The sequence below is a fragment of the Anguilla rostrata genome, chromosome 5, assembly GCF_018555375.3.
Source record: "Anguilla rostrata isolate EN2019 chromosome 5, ASM1855537v3, whole genome shotgun sequence".
In the NCBI taxonomy this organism is placed as follows: Eukaryota; Metazoa; Chordata; class Actinopteri; order Anguilliformes; family Anguillidae; genus Anguilla; species Anguilla rostrata.
The window spans coordinates 2,800,686-2,818,771 of NC_057937.1; the positions used below are offsets into that span (position 1 = coordinate 2,800,686).

The 18,086-nt window shown below is 45.6% G+C and overlaps 1 protein-coding gene across 7 annotated transcripts in view; it reads right to left on the reverse strand.

The window, feature by feature from the left end:
* Positions 1 to 18,086, reverse strand: part of adgrl3.1 (adhesion G protein-coupled receptor L3.1) — a 220,295-nt gene that overhangs the window by 179,154 nt on the left and 23,055 nt on the right. For all 7 annotated transcript variants that reach the window (XM_064334582.1, XM_064334585.1, XM_064334584.1 and 4 more), the window contains exon 2: positions 10,317 to 10,396. The gene's annotated coding sequence lies outside the window, so the exon portion shown is untranslated. The remainder of the gene's footprint in view (positions 1 to 10,316; positions 10,397 to 18,086) is intronic.

Below are 18,086 nucleotides of genomic sequence, written 5' to 3' on the forward strand. Positions count from 1 at the left end.
CAAACGGGACTCTCTCTCTCTCTCTCTCTCTCTCTCTCTTTTTTAATTCGTTCTGAGGACAGCGACAGCCGCCTGTGCCGCGCTGAAACGCTCAGCGGAAAGCGCGCCGTCGTCGTGAGGACCTCGACGGCGCCGCAAGACGTTTGATGATGCCGCCGCCGTGATTTCTGAGCCCTTCCCGCTGAGTGTCGGACGAGAGGAGACACAAGTGTAGTCCTGTGACTTCCTGTTAGCCTCTAAGCTGCTCAGAGCCTGGCTGCAGTCTTGTAACGCTATCGGATACCTCATATTGGCATGAAGGAAGACACCTTAAATATGAAATACTAAGATGTGAACCACAAAAAAACTATAATGAAAAATTATCCAAGAGCTGTTGGCAATGCTGATGGCCCTTCATTTTCTTAATGAACTTAATCACACTATAACCCATGTATTAAATATAATTTTCTACATTATATTGTGTGTGTGTGAGTGCGTGAGTGTATGTGTGCGCGTGTGTGTGTGTGTATACATCCGTATAATCTTTGTATGAATGTGGATACAAGCAACTTTAAATTAAAAAGAAATTAAAAGAGCCCTAGAATTCCTTGATAACAATCACATTTGTCTTCCCATTACCTTTAAAACCCAATTACGTGATTGCTCAGCCCAACATTTCTCCACTTCAATCTGGCCACCGCATCTCAATGCTGGGGATTCTATTACTTTTTGCCATTTGTATGCGGAGAATCTGCTTGGCTAATGCAATTTAATGAGTATCACGAAAAAGGGAGGAAAAAAAACATCTGAAGTCGGGCAGTTCTCATTAACTTTCTCACTGCAGCTGTGAAAAGAACCAAACGTTGGGGGCTCCTGCTCTTTACGAAGAGACCATTGCAGAACTTGTGCCGACATCGCAATTTTTATTTCATAGATTCGTTCGCATACCCAAACTGAAAGAAAAAGTGTGTAATTAAATATAGATAACCTTTTTCAATGCATTACATTAACACACACTCACACTCACACAAACATACGCATACACATACGCACACACACATATGCACACACACGCAAAGGTACGGATGCATACACACACACACGCAGGAACGCACACACACACACACACACACACACACACACACACATCTTTTCTGCGTAATATGCCACCACTGTGCACTTGTAAAAGTTTTGATCTGGCAGCGACACGCTCACAGACTGACAGGCTTCCCAGTGGACCACTCACACGGGTGTGCCGCTTTGTCGCGCTTCAATGGAAGACAAACTGCCCCCCCGCACCCCCCCGCTTGGAATGGTGCAGCGTCCTAACCCCGATCCCCGCCCCCGTCTCGCGTTACCCGAGCACCTGTTCCGCGGCGGGTCGGCAGGAAGGTGTCACGCGCTCGGCTCCTCCCCGGCGACGGCAGATGGTGTTGCGCGCAATTAGGCCCTCCCCGCTTCCTTCATCCATCTCCCATAGCAGGGAACGGGTGGAGTCGGACTCCTCCCCCTCCCTCCCTCCCTCCCTATCTCTCTCTCTCTTCCCCGGCTTGACTTATGTTCTTCCACCCCCCTCGCCTACCCTTTTTTATTGTTTCATTTTTGTTTAAAGCCACCCCCCCACCACCCCTTTTGTTTGAAAAGACAAAAGGCAAAAACACGTGGCGGAAAGAAAAGAAGAAAAAAAAAAACCACGCGGAACTCAATAGCTTTGTGTTTGTGTTCCCCTCAGGGGCGAGGAAAAGGACTCCTCTCATTGGAGGGCCGTATCCGTGATAACGGTGTCGGTTAAATAAGGATACTGTGGAACAGGCGTCGGGAGTCCAGGAAGCAGCTGCCGGCTACTTCGGTTGCCTACTTCCGGTCCACACAATGCTGAAAGACCATTTGTTTTTTTTCCCCATGTAAATATGAGTTATGACCTCCACCTCTCTCGCGCTCTCCCTCTCTCTATTTTCTCGCTCCTCTCTGCGGTTTGATTCCAGTAATCTCCGCGTTTCCTTCTTCCCCCCCTCCGTTTCCTCTGCGATTCCCGAGCAGGTGGCTCCACCTTACAGCACTTCAGAATGCCTCGACAGGAAGCTGGACGTGCCCGTTTTAACCTCCCCCCGCCCCCCCCCCGCTCGGCACCTGCCGCGTGTGAGACGGCTCGTTTGGGGGACGCGGTGGCTCGTATCGCGGGGTTGGACGACCCGACCCGTCCCGTCCCGCGGAGATGACCACCGAGGGGGGGGGGGGTGGGGGGGGGGCAGGCCTGAAGTCTGACAGCGTGAAGGTGACCAGCACATCTAAGGTGCCTTCAGCAAACTCTCTGCACCAATCAGAGCAACCGCAACAAACTCTCTGCACCAATCAGAGCAACCGCAACAAACTCTCTGCACCAATCAGAGCAACCGACAAACTCTCTGCACCAATCAGAGCAACCGCAACAAACTCTCTGCACCAATCAGAGCAACCGCACGGAACATTCTATACTCAGACATGTATTATTTCATTCTATACTCAGAGCTGCCCAACCTTGTTTGTAGAGATCTAGCATCCTGTAGGTTTTCATTTCAGCCCTAATGTGGCACACCTGACTCAATTAGCAGCTCAATGACATCTCTAGCTGTTGAATGAGGTGTGCTTTGTTAGGGTTGGAGTGTAAACCTACAGGATGTTAGATCTCCAGGAGCATCTTAATGGTGGTCACTATTACATTACAGGCATTTAGCAGACACTCTTATCCGAAGTGACTTACACAAATTTTTTGGATAGTATCCATTTATACAGCTGGGTGTCAACGGAAGCAATTCAGCAATTCAAGTACCTCGCTCACAGGTACCACAGCAGTGTCCAAACTGGGAAGCAAATCTGCAGCCTTTAGGTTACAAGCCCAGTTCTCTACTGTGGAAGAGACGCATTTCAGTTCGGCCAAAAATATGCAACGTACTGTCGATGAATTATAAACGTGAACACAGACCACTGTGCACGGAGACAGCTTTAATTTGCACATCACTGTGCATTTTCGGTTTTAATTAAACAATCTAATTTAAGGGAATCATCCACATAACCGCAGGATGTTTTTCAAGTACGGAATGCGAAGTATGGCAAATATCAGCCACGGAGCGTGGGAAAGCTGAAAATAAAAGATAACACTGGCACTGGGAAGATAAAAGTTGCAATAGCTGACCACATTACAAAGCCCCTACGCTCACTCAAAGCTCTATATTTAATATAATTACACAACTTCTTTATTTCCCCCACTGTATGTTCTGCACACTGCCTCACATTACAAAGCAATTAAGTGCAGACAACTAACTTTAATTGCTCTTGAATACAACACTCCCAGGTTTGGGTCCAAATAAAGTAGAGCAATGCTTTACTTTGTGCATGCTATTGGTTCCCATGTACATCGGTGTTGCACAAAAGCTCATACTCAAGCTATCCTGACCCATTTGTCATTAACTCTAGATAACGAGCCCAGAAACGTTCAGCATCTGACACCAGTTTATGGCGTTTTATGGCATTTTCAATGAAAACAAAGCTTTGGCTGGCAAAAAAACAAACTTTAACAAATGCACGAGGGTATTTTGCTATTCCCAACACTGAGGACGCCTGTAGGGATACGGCAGGCCCACAAACTGAACCGGGCACTCCGAAATTGTGAGAAAATAAACAATAGAGGGATAATTGAGGGATCCAAAATTTCTTTTTTTTTCTTTCTTTTTTTAAGGAAGTTCAATTCTATTTTTCTGACAAAGTTATGGGGGGGGGAAAGAAATTCATCATTTGTGTCCCCATGGCAACTTGCATGTACAACCTCCCGCAGCTCTGTGCATGAATATTCCCTCCTCTGAGCACGGAAATAACACATCCTACATCCCCCAGGGCTGTGCTTTCCAATTAGTGAAAGGTCAAAGGTCGCGGCTGCTGGCCACGGGGTCCACATGCTGGCCGCGGTGCGAACGCTCTTCATGACCCGTGACCCAACGGGCCTTCTCTCCGGGAGCCGGCCTCCAGAAAATGCCAGCCAACATTTCTTTTCTTACCTCTTCATCCTCCTTGCCTATTAATAGGTAAGACCACAAGGCGTTCTTATTTACGGAATGCTATTTGCTAAAAAAAACTCATTTGTTTTTCCACCTGCTTCTCCTGATGCAAGGGCTGAGGGACTGCCGAACATACATTTAAGGAAGGAGAAAATTGCATCATAATGACCTCTTAAGAAAATCCATTTTAGGCCGTGTTACAGTACATATATCAGCCATGCTCGTAACAAAATCTATGGATTCGTACGGTTCGGTGCACAAACATTTGTGCAAGAGTGAAGCAGGTGTATTTAAATCCCGCACACACACACACACACACACGTACCCAACACTGTTGACTAATTACCAGTGCGTGCGATAGGGTTTCTCAATCACCCCCAACGAATATCACAACATATAGGGATCCGGATGCTTAGAGCCCGGCATAATTGATCCAGCCTAACAATAGCAGGAACGTTATCAGTGTAATTAACGGGAAAAAGTGTAGACTGCCTGTCTGCCTTATCTACGAGCTCATATTACACAGAACTGTGATTACCGCAGGTACGTTTCATACTCCAGCAATTAAACAGGGGGTCAACCGCGGATATTTTTTCACGGGCAGCAATTATTTCAGATGCTGAGGAGCAGTTATGGAATTTAAAAACAAAAAAACAAAAAAAAAACATCAATGGAATTCTTTACCCTACTTTCTCACATACCATTATTATTTCATCCATGAATACGAATGTGCTAACGCAGTACGTGTTTTTGTCAAGTTAATGATTTGCAAAATAGAATGTTTATGTTTTGGTGGGAAGCAAATTGCAAGTGATAAGGTGAAATGTCACCCTGGATACACTGAATAATTTTTATTTTATCGCTGTAGGTACTGTCAAAGCTTTAGAAGTTTGTTTTAGAACAACAACAAGAAACAAAGTTAGTCTGAAAACCTGTGTGACAAAATTATTGCTGTGTTCACAAAAAAACTTTTTTTTGCTGCTTGTGAGAATTCTCTTTTTTTTTTTTTTAGAAACCACAATGTTTTTGCATGACAGTGACAACACATTTTCTCCTTAATTTTGCCATGATCTTAAATCGAAAAAAAAGTTTTTTCTTAATCTTCGATCCCCAATTAATTTTCTTTTTTTTTCTACTAACTTGAAATTCTAAGCTTGTCGATTTCCTGCCTTCACGTCTCCGGAAATTCTGCGAGAGCAAACTAGCGTGCTTATCCTCAGCCTCATGCTAATCCACCTTTCTCAGAACGGTCCATCAAGCTGGGTGGCCATTGAACTGGAGCGCTGGAGCTTTCCAGAAGCTGGCACAGGCATGCTGGGAGAATTTGATCACCCAGGAGCGCTGCTTCCAGGTGAGGGTCAATTCAGTCAGTTCACAAGATGAACTCAAATTCAAACGTACCGCTGTAGGGCAAGGAAGAAATGGCTGGACTCAGAAGTGGGATTAAGTGTCCTCTATCGGAGGTTTCCGTGATGTAACTGCTGGGCTTTATCTCCATAATCACCGCTCCGCACAGCCCATGTTACACAGCTCATCTTGAGTCACTTCTGAAGTAAGCACTTTTTATCTTTTTTTACATTTTCATTTTTTTTATTTTATTTTTTTATTTTCTTCCCCAACCAGCTTTTTGAATTTTATGTTCCTGAAATGCTAGATGGCCTCAGTTTAATACTCAGTCGCATAAAAACGTCCAAATTGCATGTTTACTACGCAATCCTTGAATAATGCACTGAAAAAAAACATGATATATGCTTTCATAAAAGTGCTAGAAAATGGTAGCTCTTTACTATGCAACTGATATAGATAACAAGGCTTGCAGAGTTGCAAAGCACTGCCACACTCTGTGTGAAAAACTGTGGCTATGAGAAGACTTGATTTTTAATCCATTATACTTTCTTCTAGCAACAGGACACAGATTGATTATTCTTTTCCAATCCACAAATTGTTTTCAATTATATTATGACCTTCCAATTGATTATTTCAATTCAATTATTAATCGTGACTAGGAGTCCACCTTGTTGTCATGTTGATTGACAGCAGTATTCAAACACTGACCTGCAAAATGTATAATTCTCAAGCTCACAGAAATAAACTCACAAAACCCTGTGCAATTTTAATTCTGTAACAGTACATAAAATACAACATCAGCACTCATGAAAACCTGCAAAATATTTCACTGTCATTTTGCACCAAAACACTAAAACATATCAGAAAAGGTTCAGGAGAGGGGATTTATTCAGGCAATTAAACCAGGTGGGGGATGAGAGGGGGAGAAGGGGGAGGGGGGAAAGGGGGGGTCAGGGTGGCCAGACGGTCTGGGGAAATCCTGAGTGGGAAATTTGTCAGCCCCCCCCCGCCCCCCCCCGCTTTTGGCGATAAGCCCCACGCAGCCTTTAATGACCACGGCGCTCACGGAGCTCGGTTTAACGCCTCATCCGAAAGACGATCGGGGCTCAGCGATGACTCATCCTGGCAAAAAAGACACCCTCCCCTCCCCTCCCCTCCCCCTGCCCCCGTATCGATGAAGAAACGGCAGGAGGAATATCGCGCGGTCCTAAAGCGATGCGTGTTGTACGCCTGATAAGGTCGGCAATGCATGTATGTAGTCTGATGGAGTGCGGATGAACTTGCCTGGATATCGTTTGACGATAATCTATGTTTAAATGTATCTGTCCCTATCAAATAAACATTAAATAAAAAGAACACGCCGTCCACTGAGACGGTCCCGCCGAGTCCCCTCCGCCGACATCAGAGCCAGACGGGCGTCCATTTTGGCTCCGGCGGCGTCCGGCGAGCGGCCGAAGGAGCAATCAGACGCCGCACATTACAGCAGGATTACCACAGCGGCCACAGCGATTAGTCATGTTGGCTGGGCAGGCTTTTCACGGGCACTGGACCTTGCGCAGTCTTAGCGTGACCACGGGACCGACGGGTTTACCCTTCTCAGGACGGCTTTTATACACCCCGAGAAGCTTTAGAGAATTCATCCCTTAAAGACAGTCATATCACACAATCACATGCGCAGGTTTTGGGGAGAGACAGGGAAACATGTCACCCCCAATATTTTGATATGAGTTAGACGCTAGGCTAGCTGGTATGCTGCTTGCGAGACTTTTGACTACGCGAGACTAGGTGGTGTCTCCCACAGAGTTAAAAGGAAACCTGCACTGCCGCATAAGATTAGAGTGCAGTTTGAATGGACATTTTAAATACGGTATGTATAATGTTCCTTTACAGTTGGTAGCCATATTGAAAAGCTCTATATTATTTTTAATAACTTCCGGGCACGCAGCCTTCTTAATCCACACTCAAATCCCAGAATGCATTGCTTCCCTGCTCCTTCCCTCTTGTGAACGCAGAAAATCGTTTTGTGCAAATCGCATTACGTGCACTGGAGACAGGAACAAGGCGAGCATGCTCAATTTGGAGAAGAAAAAAAAATAGTAACGGACAGAGCAAAGTTTCAATGAATGTAAATTATTTAGAAGTTCCAGGACACCAAAGTCTACACTCTCATAAGGAGATTCAGAAACAAGGCTGACTTCTTGCACAGCATTATAAATCAAGCACCCATTCATCATTCAGACCTTAGAGAGAGAGACTGCTGCGTGCTTTAGAAACTGTAAGGTAAGGGACAGAATATTCAGTTTTCTGTGAAATTACCCTTTAAGGTTGAAATGGACATGTGTGGGTAATATAGACAGTCGGTTGTGCAAAGACGTTGTTTAAAAGTCTTTTAAGACAGCTTTTAAACAACATCTATTAACATCTTGTTTATCTATCTATCTATCTATCTATCTTTTCCAGAGTCAAGTGGAATTTTGATAAGACTTCTTTTTTATGGAACTTGAATCTAACACCGGTTTACAGTTCTGAACTGACACCTTCCAGTGTGACTGGAAGCCATGTTTACAGTTAGCGTTCGTTTTTAGCATTGTTGCGTTTCTGTGACTGTGAATGGCACTGAATAGACAATGTGTTGTTTTTTTTTTTTTTCTTTTCCCGAAGAGGTGAGAAATCTACAGTAGAGCACAGAACACACAGTGCATGTCACCTGCGTCCAAAGCCATCACTCCGACATATAGGATGCGTACGATCGCACATGCATATATTCTCGAAGCATTATGCCCACGTCGATGTGTTTATATTGGTTTTTTACGGTCCCTTTTCTTCGCCACAGCGCGTTTCTCTGCTTTACGTGTGCCGCTCAGAGTACTCGAGAGCACCAGGCCTTGAAAAAAGAAGAGTTCAAGTTTTTCCATCATCGCAACATCGAGAGAACGCAACGTCTCTCGTAATTGAAAAGGCAAAACAAAACAGAATGTCATCAGTGATTGATGAACGTAAAGCAAAACTGTTTTTTTGTTTGTTTTTTTTGTTTTTTTTTTAAGAAAAAACTAAGTTCCCCACAATACACACACAGTGATAGTGGCAGTAATGGATATTAAACCAATTATTAAAATGGCTCTCAGTGAAATATGACCTCGTGGATTTCGACAGGAAAATACCCTGGAGACAGTCCCCTGTCCGTAGCTATCGTTTGAATTAAAGTTGATTCAAAGTGACCATGTATTAGGCAAATAAGGTACATCAATTTGAGATCTTAATTCAATGTCAGTGCATATTAAGATGTTTATAATCAGATTGAGGCACAGACAATAATTAATATGACACATTTCGACCCTAATAGAATTTGTGAGATGTGTTTTTGTAAGAGTGACCTCAAAAACTGAAGTTGGAAAACATTACGGGAGTCTTCCCTGGAATATCTTCTTTAAAAGTACTATTCCTAAAAAATGTGATAGATTCTGGTATGACTAATACAGAAAAGACACAATACTTACACAGTTTGATGTACTGAACCCAATTAGAATAAATAAGTGACTTTATTGTATTTTATTGATGTCTACTTAAGGTTTAAAAAAAACACACACACACATCTTTCTAAGTTGTGGTTGTCTGCCTTTTTTGTCTATTTAATCTTCTTCAAGGTGCATCCAGCACAATAATAATCCAATAATCCAGAACAAACAGCGCTCGAGGCCTACAACAGAATGATCAAACAAGCGAACGAATCAAACGGAACCTTTAATGGCCACCTGGACGACCAAACCTCCGAAGAGCCCGACTGGTTGTATCAGCACCAGGCCCAAGGGCTAGTCCTCAGTTTGTTTGTATGCGATTCTCTGGGCATATCAATTCCTGTCTGAAGGTAAATTACCGTCCAAATGTTATCGCAAATGTTACGCAAAATTTCCGAAAAAGTCGGGAAAGAAAATGCGAATCAGAGCGTGCTTCGTTCAACTACTGTTATGCGAACGTTCTGAAGGGCGCAACAAGATTACGTAAAGAGTCAAAAGAGTGCCAGCCAAACAGAGTTATGGAGAGTTTGCAAGACATGCTCGCGCTTGGATAAGTGGTCATAACAAGCCCTCTCTCGGTTATACATGACTGTATTACACGCAGCACAGAGACGTCGAAGAGGGCACGCAACGGTCCATTTAATGACATTTTGTGGGCTTTCAGGAGCAGACGTACGCGACTTAGGTCCCCATCACGTCATCGTTTATTTGAAAAATAAACGTTTTCACTCAGGTTTACTTAGGAGCAAAATTCAAAAATTCGCATTAAAAAAAAACAGTTGGCTGAAAAAACCCCAGCAGTGAGCCCGAATCAGAGGCCTACAGACGGGGCTGAATCTGCATAGTTTGCGGGAGGGAGTGTGAGACACAAACAATGACTAATTAGGCAGAAGCACGGGGAGAGAAGCAAGACTCCAGACAGAGCAAAAAAAAATACATAAAGCAGATGCCGCTTTGCATGATTACCCACAAAAACATTGTTGGTGCCGTGAAGCATAATCAAAACACGCTTAATGCAGATTGGCATGGAGCTAAAAAATGATCAACCGAGAGAAAATATAAAAAGCCTCACCGAGTAATCCGGCAAATATTTGCATATGCTGATGAGCGCGCAAAACCCCCCTAAAACTGCCACCGTAAATATTGTGCCAGCTCGGCGGCGCGAGTGTAAATAGCCTGCCTTTAACACCGAAGTCACACTATAGCTCGGCGTGCAAAGCGTACAAACAGACGTGCGCTATACGAGGAAGTCTTTAACGACAATACGTGTGTGTGTGTGCGTGCATACATTACAGCCAAGGCAGCTGATTGGAGCAACGGAAACATTCTAAGAGAGAGAGAGAGGAGTGTAATCTGAAAAATAACGGCAACGACTGCTGCTATTGTGGTGTTATGATAAACACAAGTGTACGCGGCGTCTCTCTGGATGGTCTTGAAGTGATACCTGTAATCGTTCCTCGCCTCGTCAAGGTGATTTAGAAATCCAGGGCATCACATGTCAAGAGGCAGCTGGACTTGTCAGTCCTGTCAGAACGGAAACAAAGACAAAGGAAACGTGTATCACGAACAGGCATTTCACACAATTACGACGTGACGTACTTAACCATCCTCGTCGGTTACCGATTATTATTTTTAAATTTGATTTTCATGCATTCGTGTATCCCGCACTACAAGACCCAGAATGCAACAGCAGCGAGTAGTCCAACAGGCTTTACCAATCAAAGCGCAGCTTCACCCGGCGGAATGAAGGTGAGCCCCACAGCCTTGAATTTATCACTACAGCTGGCTGATGATGCAGCCCAAACTCACAGAAGCCATTTATACAGCACATTACTCAGCTTATGCTCATAGTGAGAGATGAGCCAGAGGCCACATAGACATCCAAAAATACTTTTGTTTTAAAAAAGGAAATTTACTAATACTAACATGGACTTCATTCAGGAAAAGGTGAGCAAACTGAAAGTAAAACACATGCCTGTATGACAGAAATGGCATAATTCGTCATTCACTGATTGCACAAATAATACTATGCAGCAAAAGTCTCTATCCTCTCTCTCACTCTCACACACACGCACGCACGCATGCACGCACACACACACGCTCACACACACACGCACATACATACGCACACGCACACATACAGATGATGCACATGACAGTCAGAATGGCAGTAAAAGGTCCAGCAGTTCAGGTGAAATGTCTTTGATCTTTTCACCGGAGTGGCTTTTAAAAGAACGAAAAGATCCCACATTACTGCTTACTACTCCCTTACTACCGATATGGCTCCAGTACAGTACATTCCGTACTAAAGCACACTGCAGCTCCTACCCCACCCCCACCCCCACCCCCCAGTCCCGTTTCGATAAAAACCGCCGTTTTGAGACCCCGGCCACTGACTGGCACCTCGAGGGCGCGGGGGGGGGGGGGGCTTGGCGGGGAGGAGGAGGGGTTTGACTCGTGCCGGAACGCCAGAACACCGGAACGCCGGGAAGCCTTTTTACAGGCGCGCGACGGTTTGTGTGGGAAACAGCACCGGGTCCGTCAGTCAGCGGGAACGCCATTCGGTTTGGGAGAGAGGGGGCGGACGCCTCGCACTGTGTATGCCACCTCCTGCCCCCCCCCCCGCCCTCCACCCTGCACACACGTCTAGCTAACACTGCTTCACCACTCGCACGTCCATTTTACATTTTAAACGCGTTCTCCTTCACCCTGAGTGCTGGGTTATTTGTTGTTGGGGTTGAGGTGATGAAAGGTCAGTTGCAGAGCGCTCGTCCCTTATGTACCTTACTTGGACATGGTTAGCGTCACGTGCTGTAACGGTTTTCCTCATTTCGCACATTTCGATGTCAGTTACGCCACTGAAGAATTGCGTCCTCCGCAAACAGGTTGATAAAAGAACGTTCAAGCTCGCATCTTATATGAAAGCTTTCCTGTAGGGTTTCTTCTTCTCTCTCCGTCTCAAAGAAGGGAAGATGGAAGCACAGGAAGTGAACGTTCTGATGTGCCGGGCGGATACGCAGGAAGTGAGCGTTCTGATGTACCGGGCGGATAATGCAGGTCTGTGACCTTTAGGCTGGCGGCGAGCAGTCGGTGAGAAACGCACGGCGGCGCTCGGCAGGTCAGCGATGGCGGTTCGTCACCACGGACAGGAAGCGGCCGCGTCCTCGCCGGGCGCTCCTGGGCTGGCCGCTCGTAAATTCTGACCGCCGGCGATCGCCAAGGCGACCTCCCCTAAGGTCACTCGGCTGAATCACCCAAAGAAAAAAAAACAGCCCATAATGCACCTCTATCGAACCGCTTCTGCGTGATTTAAAAAATAAATAAATATAGCGGAACAACGAAAACGCCCCGTCCTCTTACGGTGAGGCATTCAAGCAAACGGTGAGCTCTGCCCAAAAGGAAATGGTTAAAACAAACAAACAATAATAATAACACCAGCTGCTAGAGGGAACAAAAGAAATACCCCAACAAAATTAATGTCAAGTTCTCACTGGAGCTCCGTGGATATCTGCATTCTTTTCAGTTTCCATGGTTTCAGTTGCCATACGTGTTGCTACGTGACACAAGAGTCCTCCATTTTCTTAAACATTCGACTCAAAAGACCTCAAAAAAAAAATCTTTGTTCTTTATTGTTATCGTTTTCAATTGGTGTATGATTGTAACCTGCCCAGGAAAATTAGCCTTAGCGCTAGACATCAAATGGTCACATTTACATTGTACATGGTCCCTGAACAAGAAAAAAATGGCATGAATAAAATAAAAAGATAATAAGAGACTGCAATTCTGACAAGATTTGAATATAGATAAAGACTGAATTTCGCATTATAGAATGTTCTGGAATAAGACCAAAAGCTAGCAGAAAAAAAACAAAACCGAACGATTATCAGAACAGATCTCTAACCGCCAATCCGCAGCATTCCATCAACGCTAAGTCCGCTAATGCCTTTTATGCCCAAACACATTCATTACGCGCCGTCGCCACTTTGGGCGAGCTTGACGTATGGAAACGCGGAGATATAAACCAAACTGATTGATGCGCCGAGACAGCTTCCGCAATTTACACTTACTCTACAGCGCTTCCCAAAATCAATTAATTTGTCATTTGGGGCGGGGGGCGGGGGGGGGGGAGTAAAAAGCACAGGCCCGTCTCCCCGGTGTTCCCGCGGCCCGTGAGCAGACAGCCGTCCCGACACTTCGTAACCGCTCCGCGCGGACGGCTCGCTCATTACCGCGCGAGATGTAGCGCGGAGGTCGAAAGGTCGCGGCTCACAGCGGAATAACTCACCCGCTGGCGCGGCGGGCGTTCCAGACCGAGCCGTCCGCGGACACGTCGCGTTCCAGCGCCCGCTAGGAGCGCGCGGACGCGCCCGCGAGCAAATTACACCCACCCCCGGAACGTCGGGATCGCGGGTTTTTAAAGCAGCGTGCCAGAAATAATATCGCTTCAGACGATGAGCGGAATTTTTCAATTATCGTTTATTTGTTAATACTTAATAAATATTTAACTATTTATGTTTTATTATAAATAAATAAACATGTTTCTTTTTAAACTGTTTCATAAGGTCCAGGAATCATTTGATTCCCTTAATCAGCTGACCATTTAAACATACATAAGATAAATTGAACACAGCAAAAAAAAATATATATATATACATGCGGGTAAACATTTTATGAATCAATGAATGTGAGGAGAGAATTGGGGAAATGTTTCCTAGCAACAGCCTTCTCCTGCGGGTCGGAGTGAGCTGCAGAAGCAGGCCCTCCGCTGGCACTCCGGCGTTCCGGTATTCCGAGCCCGCCCCACGGAGGGAGAGAGGAAGACCGTTTAAATCCGCGGCCTTGAGCCGGAGCTGGCGTCTGCGTGCCGATCAGGCGCATCCCCTACCGCGCAGAACCCCCGCTCGCCGAGCCGAGCCGACCCCCCCCTCCCCCCCCCCGCACGCGCTCGCTCCGACATTCCCGCGCAGTAATTGGGCCTGTTAGCCGATACGGGAAGCTTGAGCAACGTCCGCACGCATGAGCGCGCAGCGACTCGAAGGAAAGATGGGTCCAGGAGCGTGAGCAAGGCAGATATGGGGGTGGGGGTGTTGGGGATGTGGGGGGGGGGGGGTGCAATATGGTGTTGCTGGTGTGTTGGGGGAAGGGGGTGGGGGTGGGGGGAGGGTTTCCAGGGAATTGCAGACAGTAAACTGCCGTTCGGAGAGACAGACGGCGTTCCGACTCCGTCTTTGTCAGAATTCCCAGAGGGCGCCATGAGAAACAGGCCATCAAAGCCACACTGAGAGAAAAGAGGAAGACGCTTGAACCGCAGTCACTTCCTTAATGGAAAAAAGTGCCGTATCACTCACCAGGACAGACACAATGCATCTTACAGGGAACAAGCTCCATTTATATCACGGCCTGCTACTGCCACTCAATCCATTCCCAACTCTTCTGCATCTTAAGGTTTTTTTTTTTCTTTTGTTTAGTTTTTTTTCTCAACGGGGAGAATATCTTTCAGGGAGAACACAAAGATGATTTATGATAACGACGGTGGTTCATTTATGCACTAATGTTCACGGCCAGGCAAACAGATCTCAGATCATGGCGTTGAAACTCAACAGGAGGGAGGGAGGAAACCTCCTGGAGGTGGAAGCAGCGAGGCTTGACACGACGCAGGCCACGGGTGGAACAAACGCAGTCGGCCATTTTGTACCGCCGCCAAGCTACGCGTTTGACCTGCGTTCGGATGCTTGCCTTCGGCGCGTAAACGCTGTAAAATAAAACAGCGCGGGCCGTTCGGGTTTCCCCGCGTTTCCTGTTCCCGTGTTCCCCGTCTCAACATTAATTACCGGTAAAATGCCAGGCGGAGCTGATCACACGTCCCAGAAACAATTTCACGACAGGTGCCTAATGTCAACGTCAAGGTCCTTAATCACCATAACTAACGTCTCAGCCCAGTGACATTTGAAAGCCGAATTGCTATGAAACAGGCCCAACATTGTACAAACATTCGAGAAAACGAACACGTTTTCAAATCCTACACATTATTCTAGGCCGTTGATCATTGTCTCCTATGCGCAGGGTTAAGTTTCAGGAACATATGTTAATACGTAACATCTCCGGCAGCATGGGAAAAATGGTAATAATGACGGCTTACGATGGCGATAACCCATAATTAAAGAGCACATTCCTTCAAGATTCCAAAGCAGGAGAAAAAAAAAAAACAGCAACAGCTGGTCTGGCTGTAAATCTGCATTTGGTTAAAGAAAAAGGAAAATTATTAATTAAGCATTACTGAGCTGGTGGTGGAGTCCTATTTCCTCCCCCCCGCCCCAAACTAACTGTTAACGGGCCGACCACCCCCTCTGGTGCGTAACAGGACCCCCCTCTGGGGACCGCCCCGCCCCACTCAGATGTGACCTTGACGTGGGCAGGGGGGGCCCCTTCTGTTCTGGAGAACACGAGAAGCTCGTCGCGCGGAGTCCGTTGCCAACGGCAGCAGAGCGTTCTCGTCGCCGCGCACACGCGCGACAGGTGTTCTCCGCAACACCTGGTCTCCCGGACCTGTGAACCAGTTAGACACGGATGGGACGCTTCAACTAACCCCAGACCCTTTCTACAAAAACAAAAAAAAAACAGAAAACCCTCCGGGGTCCTTGCACAAACAAGCCTGAAACACCAACCGTCAAGCAGTTCATCTTCTTCAGGAAAGACTTCTGGTTGGCCTCTACGGAAGAACTTTGATCAATCGCATGGTTTATTTGCTTAGGCCAGGGACTCACTTTTTACATTTTATTTCTTTCGTGCTGTCTGGACACAGGGGGCAGGAATTTAATTCAGGGTTAATTAAGGTGAAGGACCTCTGTTAAAGTGTGAAAAACAGAAGATGGCCGTCCCAATGACTTACACCTTCAGGGACTGACAGTGCTTCGGTGTGTCTTTGTTTCCTCCACGAGAGGGTAACCTGGAGACCACAGGGGGTCACAGTTCCCAGCACCAAAAGCTGAGTTAGTTTAGCACCGGCTTAAGATGAATAAAAACAATTCCGATGTGACAACGGTGTCCTGAGCGCGCAGCTCCCCCAGTGCCCTATCGGCTCAGAGTTTATAGAGGAAGTGTGTGATGCTTTATGGCCACTTCAGAATATCGTTTTTTTGTTTTTTTATCAGTGAATCAGTTTGTACAGCATGTGCTGGAATTGAACTAAATAATTCTTTGTGTTGATATTATTATAGATTTTTGCATAATTGCTTCTTTTTTTGTTGCAATGCAATCTTTATTTACTCAAATATATTTATGTATATGCATTCATAATATTTATACAAAATGAATTTAATAATTTCAGATAAGCCCAGCAGGAAGACTTAGCAGGGTATATCTCAAACTGCCCAGCGGCCAAACATATCACAGTCATAGAGAAAGGATGACTGAAGACGCAGGCAATGTCACAGAAATGTATTTCATATTGTGGCTTTCATGGGTGGGTCTCCCAGAGTTAATTGCGAAAGCGCTTCTCTCTCTCTCTCTCTCTCTCTCTCTCTCTCTCTCTCTCCCTCTCTCTCTCTCTCTCCCCCTCTCTCTCTCTCCCTCTCTCTCTCTCTCTCTCTCTCTCTTTCTTTCTCTCTCTCCTGCTCTCTCAGCTCTAGCGGGCCTTTTTATTAAAAGCCCAGGATATATGGCGCGACGGCGACGTGTTGACTAACCATGTGGAAAATTACACGGCCTTCCCTCGGCCAGCGCATAAATCTTACGCCGGGTCGCAGAAGACGTCCGCGGCAAACCTCTGACGAAACAAAAGTAATTGAACGGTGAGTGAGCGTGAGTATAATTGCAAAGCCCCCGAGGAGAGAGAAGGTATGTTCATTTTAAACCACTTCATCGATCTGCGTGCTGCTGCAAGATGGATACGCAGGAGCTCCACACCGGTCTTTACCGGCAGCACAATTATCCCGCTCGTGTACATAAATCATTATTACAGGTAGCATAAATGATTTTCCATGGGCAAGTTATGCGATATCTCCATACCAGGGTAATAACGATGCAGCAAGATTTTTAGATTCAATTAACATGTTTGCATGGCTTTACATGCTATTTTTATTGGCTTACAAGCACAACGGATTAATTCAATATATTTAAGGTGCGTGTACGTTTGTGTTCCCCCTTCCTCTCTATCGCACTGTAGTGTCCCAGCCCAAGAAAAACAGAACAAGAAAAAAAAAAATCTCTCATTATCATAAACAAATGCAGTAATCAACTTCATATGAAACAGCACAAGCAATTGTAAAGACTAGCAACATTCTACCAAGGTGCTCGTATTAAGTGATGTGAATCGCATACTTCCTTGTTTCCTGGTTGGCTGATTTGATGAGATGTGGCCGCCTGCTGCAGTGAAGTGCCATTATGATGTAACAATGACATTATGATGTAGCAATGGGCTGGATCTCTCCCCAGCCCGAGCCAAATAAGGCCAATGTCTTTTTTCAGTTCATCTTCCTTTAAGAATGTTCTCTTGTGGAATTTCTAAACGGCGGCGAATAAACCAACTTTAATCCATATTATCGACAGACTGACGGAAAAATGAATCACAAACCAGACATAAACTGAATCAATGGAATTTCTTTAAAACAAAGGAAGACAGATTTGTTGAAAATCTGTTGGAAAAACACATTTATATCGATTGTGTATTTGGGCACTGTAGAGGGCTGAATGCAAGCAAATAAAGAAAAGAATGTGGCATTTAATGAAATTCTAGAGATAAGATTGTACTCTTTTCTATGCCCAAAAATAAGCTGAAATTGGTGTTTGAAATTTTCAAGTTCTGCAGTATGCTGCTTTTACCTGAAGGATTTTTTATAAAGGTTTGCAAAGATAGACAAATAAACCAGATAATAGGATGTTGAGCAATTGTGGCAGCCTTTCATATCCAAGTTAATGCAGTTATTTCATTCAAAAGCACACTACGGTTCACGCCAATAGCGCTGGCATAAGTGCGTAGGCAGGTGATAATGACTCTAGGGGCCCAAAGCTGGGTGGGACCCATCTATAACTTCAATGGTGAGGGGTCCAAAGACATGCAGGTAGGCTCTAAATTGCCTACCTGCAGGTGTACGTAGGTGTAGAGTGAATGGTGTGTGTGGGCCCTGCGATAGATTGGCAGCCTGTCCAGGGTGTATTCCTGTCTCTTGCCCAGTGCATGCTGGGATAGGCTCCAGCACCCCCCACGACCCCAGCC